This window comes from Marmota marmota, unplaced genomic scaffold (genome assembly GCF_001458135.2).
Source record: "Marmota marmota marmota unplaced genomic scaffold, marMar, whole genome shotgun sequence".
Lineage (NCBI taxonomy): Eukaryota > Metazoa > Chordata > Mammalia > Rodentia > Sciuridae > Marmota > Marmota marmota.
This window is the reverse complement of record NW_026000169.1, coordinates 11,855,042-11,873,131: the sequence shown is the minus strand read 5'-3', so window position 1 is coordinate 11,873,131 and position 18,090 is coordinate 11,855,042. Positions and strand designations below refer to the sequence as shown.

At 39.4% G+C, this 18,090-nt stretch overlaps 1 protein-coding gene and 1 non-coding gene across 2 annotated transcripts in view; one reads left to right on the top strand and one right to left on the bottom strand.

The window, feature by feature from the left end:
* The window catches only part of Bcat1 (branched chain amino acid transaminase 1), a 104,687-nt gene that overhangs the window by 14,420 nt on the left and 72,177 nt on the right, over positions 1–18,090 (top strand). The gene's annotated exons all lie outside the window — the stretch shown is intronic.
* Positions 14,486–14,626, bottom strand: LOC125611820. The gene has a single exon (XR_007342057.1). It is a non-coding gene; the product is annotated as a U4 spliceosomal RNA (small nuclear RNA).

The following is an 18,090-nucleotide window of genomic DNA, read 5'->3' as shown; positions in this document are numbered from 1 at the left end:
TACCATACATTCTTGTTTCGTAGATGAGATGTCTTCCCTAAGTTTCTGCAGTTAAAGATTTTTCTTCTGCCCTCTGCATTGTCCCCCTCATAGTTTTTGGTGTGGGTGTTTTTTGTTTTTTTCTTTTTTTTCTGGTGGGCAGGAGTTCTTTGCCTTTATGTAGGAGATTATTTTTTTCAAATATTTGAGAACATTTAATATCTTCAAATATCTGGTGACCCATGACTCTGCTTTTAAGAGTGAGACATGACCACACTTACTCAGGCGCCTGCCCCTTTGGTGCCTGTGTTTCAGTTACAGACCCACGTGGAAATGACTTGGCCATTTTGCTGGAGGCGTGCCGAGTGTTATTAATTCTAGGTCTTTTCTTAGGGTGTTATGTAGTTTTTCCAGGAAGAAAAATTCAAACAGGCTAAAACTTCCTACTAATGTTCTGTGACAGGGATGGAGACTAGAAGTCTCACCATTTGGTGTGTGGCTGTTTACTTATCGCTCTCAAAACAGTGTTTAGAGTCCCCCAGCTTGGATCTTTTATAGGTTATTCTTCCAGTAAATAAATCTTCCATTTCTTGCTGGAATCAAGAAGGGGTAGTCGCCAGGTTGTGCTGGGTGGACATGGAGATGTAGAGGAGTACATGAAACTAGGATGGGTGAGATATGATGCTAAATGGGACCCTGGCCTCCACTGAGGTTCCAATGCTGAGCAGAGAAACAAGCACCTCAGCTTTCCATGTTAGATGTATCTAAAGAACTTTTTCTTTTTTGGGGAGGAAGGTGTACTGGGGATTGAACCCAGAGGGATTTTACCACTACATCCCCCATCCTTTTTATTTTCTTTTACTTTGAAACAGGGTATCCCTAAGTTGCAGAGGCAGGTCTTGAACTTTTGATCCTCTTGCCTCAGCCTCCCGAGTTGCTAGGATTACAGGTGTGCACCACCATGCCCAGCCTGGATATCCAAAGACCTTTCTAAAGGCAAAACTAGTTCTGCACACATTAAAACTCATCTTCAATTTATATTTAAGAGAAATTTGGATATTGAGCAGAATGGAGAATAGATGATTATTTGGAATCCAACAAAAGACATTTTTGGATAAGTAAGGAGGGCTTGACATTTCTGGACCATTCCTTACAGTGGATCAGGAGAGGGAGTGATCCTCTCATTCCCCCAGCACCATACTTAACCTATGTGAGGAATGCCTGGAATGCAGCATGAAGATGTTGAGAGCACTGGACTTGTGCTCCCAGCTAGCTGGGGGATCACACACTGGTGTTGGGATCACCCTTGGATAGTCAGTGGTTGGAGTTGCCAGTGAGGAGTCAGGAGAAGGCTCTCTAGTGAGTACAGTTTGCTATTCCAGAGTTCTGTGGGGCTAAGTTGTCCTGACCCATGTGAACATTGAAGAGAGGAGTCATCGAAGAAATACCTCAAAAGAACCCTGTGCAAGAGGGCTGACTGCTGGGACAAGGAGACCCTAGCTGTCATGTGCTGTGTAAGGTACCAGAACCCAAGTGGAAGGGGAGCCTAAAAGGTGGCACAGAATATGCATCACTTTTGTGGGGAGCTATAGACCTTTGTGGCAGCGGGATGGGGAAAGGTGGGCTGTGAAAAATCTCCGTATGCCCCAGGGTGCAATCAAAAGCCAGTATTTTGGGCTGGGGATATAGCTCAGTTGGTAGAGTACTTGCTTTGCATGCACAAGGCCCTGAGTTCAATCCCCAACACCACACACACACACACTCCAGCATTGGGGAATTTACCATAGAAGAGGAGCACTGGACCCAGACTTTTATGGTCCTAGACCTTTCCTGTTCCCTCTTATTCGTGGCATGCACATAATCCTGGTGGATTCAAACGGCAGCAGCTGGGGAATGGAGAACAGAGAGAACAAGGAAATTGCAACAACAAAAACCCCATTCCAGCGAGGCGTGGGGGGGCAGGCCTATCATCCCAGAGGCTCTGGAGGCTGAGGCAAGAGGATTGGGAGTTCAAAGCCAGCCTCAGTAACAATGAGGCACTAAACAACTCAGTGAGACGCTGTCTCTAAATAAAATATACAAAATAGGATTGGGGATGTGGCTCAGTGGTCGAGTGCCCCTGAGTTTGATCTCCCCACCCTGAAAAAAAAAAAAACAAAACATTCCAACTGAGCATGATAGAGAATAGGAAGAAGATTGCTCAGAGAGTAAAGCTCTAAGTGCAATGAGAGGGGAAAGTTTTTATTTCAAGTCATAACTGCTATGATTTGAATGTGTTTTATCCCCTCTAAAACCCATGTTGAAATTTGATTTCTAATGTGACATTGTTGAGAAGTGGTAGACCTTGGAGAGGTGATTGGATAATACCACTCTGGGGGTATTAGGTTAATGGTCTTAGGAATGAAGGAATTCTTGCTCTCATAAAACTGCATTAATCATGGTGAGAGCAGGCTGTTGTAAAGTGAGAACACCCCTGTTTCGTCTGCCCCACAAGTGCTTGACTCTGCTTTTCCATCATGTTATAAGGTAGCATGGGACCCTCACTCTATGTAGTTGCCCAGCCTTGAACTTCCAGCCTCCAGAACCGTGAGCTAAATAAACTTTGTTTTATAAATTAACAAGTCTCAGGTATTCAGTTACAGCAACAGGAAACTGTCTTTGAAAAATACTTGAATACAATGGCCAGATACTGTGGCACATGCCTGTAATACCAGCCACTCAGGAGGCTGAGGCAGGAGAATCACAAATTCCTCTTGCCTCAGCCTCCAGAGCCTCAGTAACTTGGTGTGACTCTGTCTCAAAATAAAAAAATAAAAAGGGATGGAGTTGTAGCTCAGCGGTAGAGCATCCTGGGTTCATGCCCCAGCACCAAAAGCCAAAACTGAAACTAAACAAAACTTGAAAACAGGATTTTTCTTAATCCTATAGTGGGATCAGTCTGATCATCTCCAGGTGAGGAAGGGAGATTTTACAAAGTGGCTTTGAAGGGCAAAAGGGAGAAAAATAAAGTGATTCCTGATTGTACTTTCCAAGATAATGCCATTCAACGAATGGTTGTGCAAATTTTCTTCAAGAGTCCCCATGTTCAGCCTCCCCTTTTAAAGTCCTTGGTGCTTCTATTCTGAGCCTTCTGGAATTCCCTGAGAGACATTGGCTTCCCATTAACATCTCCTTCTTTGAGCCCTCTTCTCAGCTCCTGCAGTCCCCACTACCAGACTTCTACCTTCCAAACATGTTCACATCACTCATTGTTAAAGTCTTGTTTCCCATTTTCTTTTCCCTATTGATTAAACTTCTTAAAAAATGTCATTTCAGCAGTTTTTAAAACCATGTTAACAAAGGTGTAAGTCCACTATATTTAATTAGAATAACTGGTGGATTTTTAAGAATGAAAAATAAGATTCTCAGTTTTTCCAGAATTGCTTCTTAACTTATCTATGTAGATCACCTTGAATTGTCTTTTTTCTCTCATAACTGGATTTTTGATTACTTCATCAAAGAGATGAAATTTAGTTCAAAGCAAATGACTATTTTTTCACATACAATTTTTTAAAAAAGGGAAAATGTTATAACTTAGAATTCAAATGGGGCTTGGAAGTTGTATTGTTTTTTTTATTTCCTGTCACACATTTTATAGACAAGTGAGAAATTTTTATTTCTTGCAACTTTTTTTTTTTTTTTTTAAAATCAGTGCTGGGAGTCAAACCCAAGGCCCTGTGCATGTTAGGTAAGTACTCTACCATTGAACTGCATCTTCAGCTCTTTATGACCTTTTAGTTAGCAATTTCCAAACCTGTACTAGGCAGGGTTCTCCAGAGAAACAGAAGCAATAGGACATATATGTATGTATGGGGAATGGGCTGGAGAAGAAGGTGGGAGGGAGTGGGTGGGGGACTGTCATCTGCCACAGAGCAAGCTGGGCCAGGGAAATTCTGTTGAGAGTTTCTGTTGCAGAGCTGGTTTGGAATTTGCATGGCAGGCCAGACAGAATTACTGTGTGCAGTCTTTTTTTCCCCCCTTATTGTCTTTTCTTTCTCTTTTATTTGCTTCTCTGATTTATAATCTCTGTTGCAGCCTCCAAGCCAAATTCCTTTTTCTCTTGACAATCTCCATCTTTTCCTTTCTTCAGGACTTCAGCTGATTGGATGGAGCCTACCTATGTTGTGGAATAGGATCTACTCTGTTTGAGTGATTTAAATGTTAATCACATGTCATCAAGGCCTTGCCAAATTCACACATAAAACTAGCCCTTGCACCTTCTATAGAAGTGAAAAAATATTTTTAAAAAAAACACTTGAATGCCACTTATCTAGATATGTCAATAGTTAACTTTTTATATCCTTTCTCCCAGTATTGACTCATATAAAAATAAATTGCAGCTGTGTTTTTTCTCATTTAATACTTAATATGCTAAGAATAGGGAAATTTGTTTATATTGCACACCTAAGAAAATTAATATTAATTCAGTAGGCTTACACCATAGTGCATCTATATATAAATTTTCTCCATTGACCTCAAAATGTCTGTTATGACCTTGCTTTTGCTTGGTTCACACATTGCTCTCTCTGGTTATGTCTCTTTTAATTTAGGACAATACTTGTATGTTTTTGCTGCTGTTGTTCCTCATGACATTGTCTGTTTTGTTCAGTCCAGTTATCTTCTAGGATGTCTCATAGTCTAGATTTGTCTGATTTTTTTTTTTCCTCTATGATTAGGTTAAACCTCAGGGTAACAATACCACTGAGTACAGGTGCGGCATAATGAATCCCATTATTACGTATAATTATAATGCAAAAATAAAATCAGAAGAACCCCACTGAGATGAGGCAGTGTACTACTCCTTGCCTTGCACCCGGAGCCACATAACATTTCTTGGCATCTCTACTAGTCATATTAAGTTTAGTCACATGTTGAGGGTGATGGCCACCCTCTCTCTGCTTTGTAAAGGGACATTTGCTCCTTTTTTAATTAATATCTAATCTCTGGCATGTGACTTTGAGATTGTGTGAACATATTATTCCCTAATAACCTTTTATCTGAGGGCTTCTGCATCCCTAAACTATTCCAAGTCTTTCATTCTTGGCATTGATTAGCTGACATTCTTAGGTACACAAGGAATTTCCCTTTCCCTCTTCATTCATTGTAATTTTTTCTTATGAGTGACTAAGAATTACTCTAAGACAATATTTTTTTTTAATAAATTAATAACAAGTAGTGGTCTTCTGTCTAGAAAAGCAAAGAATTGAAAAATTACCAACACAGCAGACTGGAAATGCCTGTTGCTCTAAGCATTTCGTCGTGCAGATCAAAAAGTTAGCTGTACAAAATCAACATGTATTTTCTTGTGTGGTTTGTTTTGTCTGAGTGGAATAGAATCTTGTAGTATATAAATAAAAGTTAAATGAATTGATCAGGATTATCTCCAATGGCAGAGATGAGCAAAGACAAAGAAGAGTCTATTTTCTTAATATTTGATAAGTGCCATTTGTGCTCTGAAGACTTGGATTCTGGCACCAGCTCTTCCACTTTGTAGGTTTCATACTTTGGTCAAGGCAGTCAACCTTTCAGATACCTGGTCTGGTCACCTCTAAAGTGAACATGGTGTTTCGTGTCCCTGGCCCTCAGTGAGAGCCCCCGGCCTGTGCTTCCCCGTAGTTGATCAGCCTTTACTCCTGTGCAGGAAAAAGTTAACAGAGCAGGCCTGAGACTTGAAGTTAACAGAGCCAGGCCTGTGAGGTTGGCTTTGGCTGGTGTCTGGGGACTTGGAAGCTCATGCCTCTGGACTTTGTTCTGTACACCTCTTCCCCTTGCTGATTTTCTCTTATATCATCCTATAACAAATCGTGGCTGTGAGTATAATAGGGCCCTTTGAGTCATCCTTGCCAATTACTAAACCTTGTCCAATATTTTCATCAGCAAAATGGGGCTTATGATAAAAGTGTACATCATCTGCTGTTGTTGCAAGTGTGAATTGTGTGTGAAATCCATGATGTAGAATGCATCCAACAGAAGGTGGTTATAATTATGAAGTAGGAAACTGCTCATATGAGGAACATCTTGGATTGTGTGCTCATGTTTTTATCAGAGTAATTCTGATTTACTCAAATTAACTGTCAAATCTTTGATGACTCATCTGATGGGAACAACAGGTTCATGTCCCAGTTTATGAGGACCCTTGATTCTCTCATTAAAACATGTGAATCTGTGCACTAGTTTCTTCACATAACAAGTCATGAAAAAATTTGGGTGGTTTTTTTGTTCTTTTTTCTTTTCTATAGTTTTTGTTTATTTGTTTGTTTGTTTACTTTTCTGTCTTTATCTCTTCATGCTTTCATGCTTTCCTTTGATACATGTCTAGAAATCTGTAGAGTAAGCACAGACTACATAGGCTACTGCAAAAAATAATAGAAGGAAAGAAGGGTCAGGAATAGATTTAGAAAGGAATTTTATAGTTTATCCACTTGTGATTAATGAAAGTTATTAAAACAAAATGTACCAAGGATACATCATAAATCTTCACTCCCTTCTACATCTATTTTTTTATGGCAAATTTTGTCCTTTGTTTGCTCTAAGATAGAAGGAATAGTGCTGAATGTCTCATCAAACAACACAAAGGTCTGGCAAGGTACAAGGTATCTTTTATAATCAAGACAATGAACCACTGAGAATGCAAACCCACCTATAGGTGACATGCTTCAACACAAGTACCATGCTGCGTGAAAGCTGACTTTCAAGGCAAGTACAAATCATACTGGTTGAAGACAGAATTCTAAGGCAATATTGACTCGTGGCTCTGTGGCCCCAGATTTAGAAGAGTGTCATATTTAGACAGTCATCCATCCTTGGGAACTGTCCATCAACAGTCCATTAATGCTGATATGTCAAAACATGGCGGGGGGGAGTGGGGACTTTAGAATGTCTCTGTGGCCCGCTGTCCACTCAGTGTTCCGTTCTGGAGATTGCAAAATTTTGGACATTTATTGTCTGCTTCCTTTTTTTTTCTGGGTTAGGCTCAGAGCACTGGAATATTCCCAAGGGCTTACTTTTCCAGGTATGCTGCTCAAACCCATCTCATGCATTTTTGGGAGAATGATACCTGATAGAACTTATTATATCATGTATCATAAAGGAGTTTCCCATTCCCTATAGAAAATTTATTGGCACACTAGTTCTTTAAGGATGCTCAAACTACCTTCTCCGTTGGATTCCTTAATCTTATATTCCCCCCAAAGTCCACTGTCAAAACCTTAGTTTTTACTGGCAACTCCTTTCAAGAATTGTATCATGATCATGAATTGAAACTTAGAACTAGCATAGGTTATTTTGTTTGATTAGCAATAATTAATAATGAAGTAGAATGTTATTGATGATGATGAATCTCTGTGTCATAAAACATATAAGCATACATGTACACACACAAACATGTAAGTACACATATATCCACACACACATACATGCTCATTCTTCTAAAACTATCTATCTGTAGCAGGATATAGATTGGTAGAGAAAGATGCAGTTCTTTACGGCATGTTTTTATAAAAGAGATGATTATGGGGCTGGGGTTGTAGCTCAGTGGTAGAGAACTTGCCCGCACATGTAAGGCACTGGGTTCGATCCTCAGCACCACATAAAAATAAATAAATAAAAATAAAGGTATTATGTCCACCTACAATTGAAAATATTAAAAGAGATGGTTATATTATTGATTATATTATATTATTGTAAAGTCATAATATCTTCTTAAATTTTGTGACTAATCACACTCAAATACATAAAGTGAACTGCTATTTAAAAGCTATCTGTGGGTCAGGTGCAGTGATACACAGCTATAACCCCCGTGACTTGGGAGGCTGAGGCAGAAAGATCACAAGTTCAAGACCAGTTTTGGAAACTTAGGGGAGACCCTGTCTCAAAAAAATTAAAAGGATTGGGGATGTAGCTCAGTGGCAAAGCAACTCTGGATTCAATTCCCACTATTGCAGAAAAGGAAAAAAACAAAAAAAAATACAAAAAACTATCTGTGAAAAGAACTTTACATTTTAAAGACTCAATGATATGTCTGTTTTATAAATTGAGGACTGTCATATATTGGTCTTATGTACAGTGGGAAGAATGTGTGTCATCATTGGTGAGAAGGAACTTCCAGATAAACTTTTAAAAGTAGAGAATGAAATTAACTGGACTTTTGAGGAAAGAAGTTTTAACTGGAGGTCTGTACCCAGTTGGAACATTTAAAAAACCTCTGTAGAAAATTGCTTTTCCATTAATCTGAGAAAATGCTAAAAAGCCATTGGCCTTCCTGGTACTGTGGTAAAGTGCTTACCACATAGGGTGTCTGTTTGCCAGAGGAGTTTTGGAGCATACAAGGTCAAGTACCTCTTCTCAGCCCTGCAGCCGGCTCTAATTAAGCCATGTCACAAGGTTCAGTTGGTAGAGAGATGGAGTTCCAGTGGGTCCTTTCTTCTCTCTAAAATTATAAATAATTCAGTTTTCACAAATGCCAAATTATATTAAAAGAGCTTCAGTCTCTATGTGAATCTTCACTGTAACAATTATAACTGATGCATATTAAGATTTGACTGGGTACTTGGCACAGGTTTTGCCTGAGTTATCCATTAGCCCTCATAAAAATTCTATTATTATTATCATTTAACAGATGAAGAAATTGAGGCACAGAGAGGGCAAGTAATTAGAGCTAATTTGCAAAGCTAAAAAGAGTCATTGCTGGAGTAGAATCTCACAGTGTCACTCCAGGATCTATGTGCTTTACCAGTGCAGTTTTAGGATCTACCTATAAACTTGGAAACTTTCTGTTAGAACAAATAAGTAACTTAATCACATTCTATTCAGTAATTTGCACAATTCTCTGAGTTGCATATTCCCTTTTTACCTTTATGGAGAAGGTAGACAAAGTTCAGATAGATTAAAGTGAAGTTCAGAGACATGATGTGATTTGCCCTAGGTGTGTCTACTAGACAATTATCTATTAGATACACAGATATTAGATACCCAGACCCTCCTAATGAACTTGGAGTTCATGGCACAAGATTAAAAAAAAATCCTAGGGACATTTCACTGTCTTTCTAGAAATGCATTAAGGTGAAGAGAAAAATGAAATGTTTTATAAATAGATAAAGGTGGTTTAGTAAGTTGGGTCTATAGATTTACATCACACAGCCTAAACAAATAGCCACATTTAAAACCTACTTTTGATTCTTCTGTACCTAAAACAATTGACTGTGTAAGTATCTATTTTCTGCTTGATCTCTCTTTCTCTCTGACAGTGTATGTGTTCTGTGTGTAAAATATGTTAGCTCATCTGTCTATTTTTAATTTAGATAAAATCATGGTGGAGGGAGATCAGTAGATAAAAGGGATCAGGAGAGGGAGGAGGAGAGGGAATAGGAAAATACTGGGAAATGATATTGGCTAAGTTACGTTGTTATACTATGTACATGTGAAACTGTGTAACAGCAAATCCCACCATTATGCATAACTATAGTGCACCAATAAAAATATGGAAAAATTTAAATGGTGGATTTATATATTCCGTTAATTTATTCAGCAAATATTTATTGAAGCTCACACATTTGCCTGTGTACTAACCACTAGAAATATGGCCAGACTGGAGACTGATACAGAAACAACAGGGCAATAATCCGATGTTGCAATTTTCTTCTTGAAAGTGAGGTTGAACTAGTGACGTCAATCTGCAGAGCTCAGGCTCCTGGGGTACTTTCCAAAGAGGTGCTCAGGACAAACAGATGTTAGGAAACCAACAATTTCTAGGTCTTCAATATGTTAAATAAAGATTAGAGTAGACCACTGTTTTGGACTAAGCTTCTGCACAGACCAGGCAGAAAATCAAAATGGATTTGCTCATGATAAAATCCCACATCATCAAAGCAATTAAAGAGATACAGCCAAATTTCCCAACAGGCCAGTATCAATTGACATAATGATGACGTTCCCTCTGTCTAAATCCTTACAGCAAAACAACAAACCAGTCGGGCACAGTGGTGCACACCTGTAATCCCAGCTACTCTGGATGCTGAGGCAAGAGGATCACCAGTTCAAAGTCAGCCTCGAGTAACCTCAAGTAACTAAGCAACTTAACAAGACCCTGTCTCAAAATAAAAAACAGAAAAGGGTTGAGGATGTGGCTCAGTGGTTAAGCACCCCTGGTTCAATGTCTTGTACAAAAAGGGGAAGAAAAAAAAAAAACAACAACAACCAGTAAACCAAAGTAACCTGATGTTAACTAAATCAGTTATTTTTCCTATTGATCTGTCTCCCTGTCCCCACCTTGCAAAGAAAGTAAATTTGAAGGGACCAATCTGCTTTCATTCTTTTGTTTTTGCTCCATTGCTTTTGTCTTTTGTTTTCTCGAGTCTTTCTGCCTATGACATCAATCTCTTTTGCTTAACCCATTTGAACACTTATTCCAGGTTATGGAATGAAGTGTTACCCAATTCTAGAATTGAAAATAAAGCCAATTAACATCTTTAAGCTACGTTGTTATAATGTGCTTTGACAAACCTTGATTTCAGTCTTACCCAAGCCTTGCCTGGCAGAAGGCCCCTGGGTTGGGTGGGGAGCACATCTTTCCAATTCTCTTTTCCCATTTCCCTTTTCATGACTGCCTTTCTCTCACTGTACAAAAGGAAAGCTGTTCTTTCATTTGCTCCAAATGGTCTAGTAAGCTGCAAAAACTGCTAGGTATAAAGAAACAGACCGTCTCAGTTATTATGTCCATCCAACCTCCTCTAATGAAGTCACCGGCAAAATCTACTACCAGGCTTCATGAATTTGTCTGGTTGCAGTTATCCTCCCCGCTTAGGGTGGAGAAAGGCAATGAAAAGAGAAACTTTTTGAGCATTATGATAGTCCAACTTCAAACTGTTAAAGGCAGCAGGATTTATGACAATTTTTGTCTAAAGACCTTCCTTCTTCCTCTGATTGTAGTCTGTGTATCATTAATTAGGCATTGAAGAGAGAGACACTGAAGGACGCAGGCCCTTATATTATCCAGGTGACAGACACAGGAACCACTTAATTCTTCTCTACATGTGAAAATGAGAGTATTTAACATTTCCAAACCGAATGCCAGGACTGAGTATACCCGGGACATATACTATATACTATGCAAATATACCACTTCACCCCAGAAAGCTTGATGGACTCTGTCATCTCCTTCAGTGTCTGTCATACACTTTGATTTCCTGGAGGAGGTGCTGAGTGGTATGTGTGCTTCACTTCTGATGGAGAGCAGCACATTTTAGAACAAAGGGACATATCAGAGATAAATTATTGTTTTACATTTTCTTGGACATACATCTTATACACAGGAAATCCATTCCCATTAATTGTATTGTAGGATGCCTATCTTCCCATTTGGTGCATATCTTTTCCTCATTGTCAATCATCAACCTGTCTTCTCACTTTTTAATACTTAGCGTGGACTTAATAGAACGGGTTTATGTTTCTGGGCATATATTATAGATTTTTCAGGGTCTTCCATAGCTGTGGGCTTTGCCTCTGTGGATTCCGCCCACTGCAGTGGACAATGTAGTTAGGCCTGCAAAGATTTCATTTCTACTGAACATGTACACTTTTGTACCTTGTCTTTATTCCCTGAACGATACAGTGTAAGGACTACTGCATGGCATTTACGTTGTATTAAGTCTTAAATGTAACCTAGAGACTTTTCAAACTAAGTAAGGGAGAAAAGACAAGGAAGAATTAGTATAAAGGAAGATGTGCATAGGTTAAGATGCAAACAGGCTCCGTTTTATATAAGGAACTTGAACATCCCTGGAATTTGGTCTGCAGGAGGTCCTGTATTTCTTCCCCCTGGCAGATGCAGAGGGGCAATTTTAATGTTCTTACCAATCATTAAAAACTTCAGTCATCTCTGCTTTGATCATGGTCCCAGTGTCTTTTCGTTTTGCTATTAATTTTCTCAAAGTAAATTAACCTGAACTCTTAAAAGCAGAGCCCCTACTTCATACTGGTGTAAGACAAAATGTTCTCCAAAACAAACCAAGATATAATATATGGGTTTTTTAAAAAAATCAGCCTCTTTTAATTAGGGTTAATTCCTCTCCCTCAGAGGTTGTTATGTGATTCTACTTCTGTAAAATGCAAAATTATAAGTTTAAATATTTCCAAACATGCAATGAAATTCCTAGTCTTTCCATCAGGAATCTTCATATGTTTGCTTTTCTGTCCCTCTGTCACTTAATTTTAAGGAATTTGGTGATGACCTAGGGACTTACTGGGTTAAGGATTTCTGTGTGTAGGAAAGGGGGGGACGAGAAGTGCAAGGGAGGGTGAGCAGTGGGGGGCAAGGGAGAGTTAGGCAGAGAAAGAGCAGAACATTGAGGACTAAGCTCAGGACTCTGAATTTTGTCCTGAGCACAGTGAGTTTCAGAGCAGAGTGTATGTGCTCAGAGATGTGTAGAAGAGGCCATTGGTGTGCCAAAGAAATTATTATATTTTATTTTCTCTGATATGGGAAAAAATTAAGTTATATCTAGCTCATATGGATTGATATATGCTTAGTCTGGGACAAGACCACACTGTCACAGACTGTACAGTGTCCTGAAGGGAGAGGAAGTGCATAGTCACCACTGGGGGTAGGGTGGGGTCCCTTGTGCAGCCTGGCTCCTAGCAGGTTGTAATGCCTGGAGGTCTAGCCAGCCTACTTAAGAAGATTTACAGATTATGTCATGCAGTGTTAATTGGTTCTCCTTGTAAGACAGAAGACTGGCTTTCAAAGATTTCTGCAAGAAAACAAAACAAACACAAATAAAATATTAAAAGGATAAAACCAGAATAAAGAAAATATTAGTAATACGGAAGCAAGGAAACTTGCCATATTGTTCAAGACAGCTAATGGTTTTCCAATTCTTATTATAAGTTCTCTGTTAATTGCATTAATCAGAACTGACAAGCAGTGGACCACAAAAAACTGATATAATCAGTAAGACTATGTAAGAGGGGTTTACATCCACTGGCCTTTGTGTATATTGTGCCTGCAGCCAAGGTATATAATGGTACAAGAAAATCATAATTGGAGAGAGATTTTAAAATGCGAATTATTTCATGCTTATCTCAACTTTTTTAGTTCTATTTTTAATGTATTTTTTGTATAAGTTGTTTTTCATAACTAATTAAGTATATGATAGCCATATATTCACTTTTGGTTAATATAGGTATAAAACCAAACATCCCAAAACTTTGTGGCTTAATAAAGTAACAATTTATTATTATCTCTCCTGGTTTGTGGGTCACTAAATTACTTATGCCATGTTCTGTGTGTCAAAAGAGTCAAAGTGCTTACCAGATTTAAAAATAAAAAATTAAACTCTACCTCCTAAGGGTTTGAGCAGAAGAGCATGTGCAATGGAAGATAATTTTGAGGCCATCTTGGAAAAACACAATCTGTCACATATGCTAAGAATTTTTGTAACCATAAAATTTGGAGGTCGACACTCTAGGTACGTGGGAGCCATTGGAATGAGTCAGAATTTTAGGTAGGATCACAAAACTAGTCATCTAACTGATTTGACCTATAGCTGTTTGATCTTGGGAAAGGGAGCCAACCTCTCTGAAGGTCTATAATAGAACTATGGTGTGTGTGTGGGGGTAGGGTGGGGATAGGACACTTGAGTACTTAGAAAATATCCTACCCAAAGTGCCCAGAACATCTGGTTGCACAGAGGCAGCTATTATTAGGGTTTTAAGCTGAGGTTTTAGAAAATCTTTTCAGAGAGAACACTGGTGACAGCATTAAGGATGGATGTATTAGCGGAGAAGGAGAAAGTTCCAGAATGAACTATTGGGGAATCTTGTCTATTGGCCAAGAGAGTGGACTAGCAAGGAAGGCCAGGCATGTATAGAGAAGAGACATGAGCAGGCAGCAGTCTCAGTGTGACTTCATGTACTCAACTGGGCAAGAAAGAGAAGGGACTGTCTAGAGCCATACATTTGAGAGCCTTTAAGTTTTGCTAAGAACCCCCTTTTTCCACTGGCAAGTACTGATGAAAAGTTGCATGAAAGGGATGTGACCTTCTAAATCCATTTGTTTTATTATTCAAAGCAAAAATCTTGAAAGATGATGTGATCATCAAATTTAAAGTTAGTTAACTGTGCTGGTTGAATTGTGTACCTGAAAAAGAGAGGTTGAAGTCTTAAAACCCAATGCCTGTGAATGCCATATTTGAAAATAAGGTCTTTGTAGATGTCAAGTTAAAATGAGGTCACACAATATTAGCATGGACCTTTAATCCAATATGACTGGTATTCTTATTTAAAAAAAAAAAAAGAAAAAGATATGTGAAGGGGGACATCACTTAGGGATTGATGTGCTGCAGCTCTGCACCGAGAACACCTGGGTTACCAGAAGCTGGGAGAGACAAGCATGGCCCTGTCTACATCCAGTCTCCAGAACTATGAGACAATCAATTTCTTTTTCCTTTTCTGTCCCCCCCTGCCCCCCCAGGCTCTGTAGAGACTACCAGAAATTGCCAATGCTGACTATATTGCAAGACATCACAATGGAGTATTGGGAAAAGTTTTCAATTAGCAATTATCTTGCCTCATATAAGCCTCATTAGCTGTAAGACTGCCACTGAACAAAGCTTGAGACAATCCATTTCTGTCTGTGGTTGTCAGCGGTCCAGTTTGCAGCACTTCGTTACTGCAGTCTAGGAAACTGATCCATTAACTATAGACATAGGAAGTGAAATTGCTGGTTTTATTTGGTTAGAGGAGATGTGGCATTAAATAAGCTCAACTGAGAATTCTTTTATCAAGATTTCTGCATGGTTTGCCTTTCCAGAGACAGTGAGGTAGGGAGTGGGGGGAAGTAGTAGGAATTATGCTGCGTACATATTTGTCTACCCAAGTACAAGTAGGACACAAATAAATAAACCTTGAAAAATACAAGATGTATATTTTTAATATACTAATGTATATTTTTAATACTAGATATATATTTCTTTCATATCATGTTGTAATCAGCAGTGTACCCCTAATCCAAAGGCTATACATATAAATGAAAAACAATTAAAGCTGGAGAAGGAGGAGGGAGGGAGGAAGGGAGGGAGGAAGGGAAAAAGAGAGAGAGAGAGAGAAGAAAAAGATGAGCTGGAGAGTCAGGGATAGGAGCCAGAATTGAGGAGCTTGCTAAAGTATGTTGTCAAAAGCCTTGATACAAAGGCTTGAAGGGTTCTTTTTTTAGCCAAGAAGAGGTATGTTCAGATTTGCATTTTGCTATGATTTCTGTGGTTGCCACACTAGGAATGGCCCAGAGGGAATCAAGCCTGACTCTGAGGGGCTACTTGGAAGCCATTTGGCACTGGGATAGTGGTGCTGTGTTTGGAGAAATAGCAACTTCAGGACATGTGAAGCTAGAATTAATAGACACAGTGACTTCTTGGATGTGTTTGATGGACAACCTTTCTATGCCTAGCTAGGAAAATTAAATGGAATAGGGGTCAGTATTTTAGTCATCTTTTTTTCACTCCTATCACCAAAAGGGCCAACTAGAACAATTTTAGAGGAGGAAAAGTTGATTTGGGGGCATGGTTTTAGAGGTCTCAATCCATAGATGGCTGATTCCATTCCTTGGGGTGCGAGGTGAGGCAGGCAGAAGTGTGTGGTGGAAGGAAACAGCTAGGAGCATGGGACCAAGAAGCAGAGGGAACTCTGCTCAACCAGAACAAAACATAAACCCCAAAGACATGTACCCAAGGACCTATTTCCTCCATTTCCTCTATTTCACACCCTACTTGCCTACAGTTATTACCCAGTTAGTCCCCACAAGGGGATTAATATACTGGCTAGATTAAACCTCTCATAACCCAGTCATCTCACCTCTAAATTTTTTTTTGCATGATCTCACACATTGGAGGACACCTCATATCTAAACCATACAGTCAAGTAACCCACCTCCACAGGCCACATGTTCTCTCTCCTGTTTCCTAAGTATGTGTGTGGGAACCTGCCATGCCTATTCTTTTACATATTTTCTTTGGCTACTTCAGTGAAACAGTGCAGGTTTGAGTAGATGGAGCAAGGATCATATTTCTCAAAGCCTAAAATATTTTCTACCTGGTCCTTGTAAGGAAGAAGCAAATGAAGGAAATAAAGAGAGAGGAGAAGTGGCTCCGCAGTAACACAGGTGTATTTGGGACAAACCTGTGGAGGGGGACTCAGTGGAGACTGAGACCACTTATAGCCTGGTGTAGATACTGGGGAATGAGGGAGGGGGAAATTAGGCTGTTGCTAGGAGGTTGTCAGGGAATGGTCCTTGGAGTGTTACCTTCATAAGTAACTAGGTGTTTTCAAGATTTCAGCCCCTGATAACAATTTCCTAATGATGATGGAGTGGGTGGGGTTTCTTTGCATGATGGTGGAGTATTGTTTGGGGTTTGGGTCAGGCTGAGCCAGTGACTTGAAGTGACTCATGTTGTAAGCTTGAGGATGTGTTTCAAAATGCTATTGCCTATGTCAAGTTCTACCTAACAGCCTTTTACATAAAATGTTTGTCAACACTGCAAAATAATCATTATCTACATTATTTGAAGGTTTAGGATATACAAGGTGTGGTTCTAAGTCATATACATATGTAGTAATGCTTTATGATTGTGTATCCCGATTATCAAATAAAAAGTGTAGCTGTGTCCCATTTTAAAGATCAGAAAACTCAAGTACAGAGATTCTCATTCATATTCACCACTTCAGGTAGCACCTATATGGCAATGATTCATCAAATAATTACCCTTCAATCTAGACCTCTCCTCTGAGCTTCAGACAGCCAGATCTCTCAGAGTCTCAGACACCTCAAAACTCAGTGGGATCCAACCAGATCTGCTCATCCCCTCAAACCATGTCACATTCTAGTGTCCCCTTGTTCTTGATGAATGTAGCCAACTAGATGATACAGCTGGAATCCAAGGAGCCCTCTTAATTGCTTCTTTTTTCCTGCTTCTACCTATAGGGTATTGATTTAACATTCGAGCAGCCATCTTAAATGTTAACCACCATCTTATGAGATAAGTTTCACTTTCCTGTACTTCCTCTTACCTGAAGTCCCCCCATCCCCATTAGTGATCTACTCTATGGTACCATAACCCTAAGCCAATCCCAGAAGGACACAACCCCTTTGCTCTGGAAAGCCCTATGGTACCATGGACCTAAGCCAATCCCATGCTATTGCCCTCCCGTCTCCCTCTGACACAAGCACCCCAGAGCCTATCCCATGGCGCCACAGCTACAACTCCAACCCTTCCCCACAAAAGCTGAACTCCCGAACATCTTGGGGCCTCTCTCTTCTCTAGAGATGGGCTTTATTTGTCAGCTTTGACAAATAAACTTTCCTGTGGATCTCTGCCTGACCTCCATCCTTCTTTTCTCGCTGGCCCCTCTCTTGCTTTCTCACTTTCCTTTCACTCCCCATGCCCATTCTGTCTAAAGATGATGGGATCTGGCTGTTTCTCTCCATCTGTATCCTCTATCACAACTCAAAGTCCAATTTATTAATAAGATCATCTGAAATGTGTTTTCTTTAATAGCTTCCTCAAAAACCCATTCCTTTCCACCCCACCCTCTTTCAGTCTCCAAACTGAAGCCCACACACATGAATTTTGTCACACCCTCCCCACCCCCATTCCCAGACAATTCTTAACTTCCCAGTGGGTTTTCTTGCCCCTGGGTTAAAGTAAAGTAAAAATTGTGAAAGTCAGAGCATCTTAATTAAGATGATAGGTGAGTAGAGTCACTAATAGTTCTGGCTTATTCTTGTTGTTGCTTACTAATAACACTTCTTGGATGAGGAAATTAAATACCTACTTGTAGGGTATTCTTCATTGAAAAATAGTGACTTGTATAGAACAAATTTCTAAAGTTATCTGATTCAAATTCCATGGGCCTCTTCAATGTGTTTTGCATTATTTCATTGTTTTTGAGAGGTTTTTTTTTTTGGTTTGTTTACAAACAACTGAGAAATACAAGCAATTCTCATTTATTTTTAATTGATGCATAAAAGTATAAAATTGCACATGTTTCCAGACATGTATAAATTGCATAATGTTGTAGTCAGGT